Here is a 2,183-nt window from a genome sequence, read left to right as displayed (position 1 = left end):
AAAACAGGCATGGTATTTAAAATGGCAAGTCAACCTAATTATCCACATTAAATACACTTTTCATCAATTTCCTCTGCAAAAGTGAAAACTAGCTGTTATTTACCACTTCTGCTGAAGCTTTTAGTTTAAGACATGCATTTGTATGTCTTTTCTTTTAAATATTTCTGAACCTGACTTTTTTACCTGGTAGCAGAAGGGAATAGAGTAACTACTGTCAGAAGTATCTATCTTTAAAACACTTACATAAACAGCTGTAATAACAGGGATAACATTCTTGACATTATATACCATCTCTGCATAATTATCCTGCAGTAGATTATTCCTTTCTAGACACAGGTTTTAGCGAGAGACACCAAGCTTTAATGATTGATCTCAGTGTTTACTTTTAAGAAATGAGCCATGTTCAAATATTATCATTATAAATATCCTTAGAAAGACAGAACTTCATCTTCTCAACCACAATCACTGGTTTTGTTAGTCTTCTTTTTTTCTAAAGGAAAATAATATTATTAAATAGTACATTTTTATGAAACATCGTTTGATTTTTTCTCAACTCTCCCCTAGCGAATGAAGTATTTATGTGTTTTCTTTTTGTTTGTTTGTTTGTTTGTTTTGTGTACTGAAACAAATGATTATTTAAAATCTATTTTCCATCTAAAAACAAGAAAAATGACCTGAAATGTTTAAAATGCAGAAAATGAAGAGGTCTGAGGCACTTAGTTAATTAGTTTGACAATTTATAATCAAAACTATTGAATTCGTGTTACAAAGTTTCCACTACAAATCAAATACTACTCCTCAATTCCTTTCCTGTGTGTGGGACCATATCTTCCTTTCTTTTACGGGAATACCACCTTGTCTTAAATGACAAAGGGATGAGGAGGAGGTTTGTACAGAAAATCAATTCAACAACACGCAGCTATTTGTTGCTTGTATATTTTTACTAATAGGGTGCAATGTTCTTGTTTACTTCAAATACTTTTTGGAAGGGAGAAGGTAAATGAGAGGAAAAAGTCTACTCAGCCTTCAGGAGAAACACTGTATGCCTGAGACCCTGATGTGCCATGCAGGAACCTGATGTTAAGATCAGGCATCAGGGTTCCCATATCCCATAGTGCAGCCACAGTCTGACATACCCATTTGCATCTTCGTATTTCTGAACTTCTCTTTTCTAGCAAATGTCTAGTTCTTGTTGGATTAACTTTCAAAAAAAAGGCTGTAAGTGTATTGGCCCCATGAGAAAAGGTGATGAAAAATGGCATCTATCCCATGGAAACCAATCTGATATGTAGAGTACCCATGTGAGAGGAGCTGGTACATTGTCCCATACCCTAACATTGCAGGAAGTGCCAGCATGGGAGAAAAGGGTTTGCAGATGAGCATGTCATAACCTGGAATCTCTTCGTGCCTTGTTTCAGCAACGTTGTAGTGCTATAGTTGGATGGAGCAATTGGGTAAATGTCTGAAGGAATCACATCATCGCTTTTATTCACTTTTAGTTGAAGTAGTTTGATGTCTCAGGGTTAGGTGACAGAACTTGGTTTCTTTCCATTTTTACTAGAAGTGATGCAATATGTAATACTGGAATGATTATAAATGCTGATACTTTACTTCTTATAATCAGTAATACTCTACTTTCAAGCATATTGTTTACTGTGCTTATATAATTAATTCATGTTCAAATACAGTATGTATGACTATTTCAGATAAGCCTTTGGAACAGCATATACTACATCTATTCTCCCTCTAGTCTCTCAGTGGAATTCTTTTCCCTTCTCTTTTCCCTGTGTTCACTTCCCCATTTACAGTACAGCAACTAAAGTAATGTCCAGACAGGTTCACTGATGACCATAGTTGTACAGAAAATTTTAAGAGTTGCTGTTTTAAATGACTGACTGGGAATACAGAGCTTGAAAATTCAAGATTAAAAGTTTTGTTTGCATTTCTTTTTTTAGTATGGTTTATTGATTTTTCAGCTGGTCTCAGGCAAGTTGGCTGGTTTCACTATGATGGAGATTCTGAGATATAAATGTGAGTGCTAGACAAATAGCAAAACTGCAGATTTCATTCATCTGAGCATTCAGTTTCCCATTCCACTGCTGAAGATCTTTGCTGATACATTCCGCTTCAGAAGAAAGTACATGTTGCATTTGTTTCAGTCAAAAGATTATGTCATCTGTAAA

The sequence above is a fragment of the Meleagris gallopavo genome, chromosome 4, assembly GCF_000146605.3.
Source record: "Meleagris gallopavo isolate NT-WF06-2002-E0010 breed Aviagen turkey brand Nicholas breeding stock chromosome 4, Turkey_5.1, whole genome shotgun sequence".
NCBI lineage: Eukaryota > Metazoa > Chordata > Aves > Galliformes > Phasianidae > Meleagris > Meleagris gallopavo.
The sequence above is the reverse complement of the archived record's forward strand: the minus strand, read 5'-3'. Positions refer to the sequence as shown.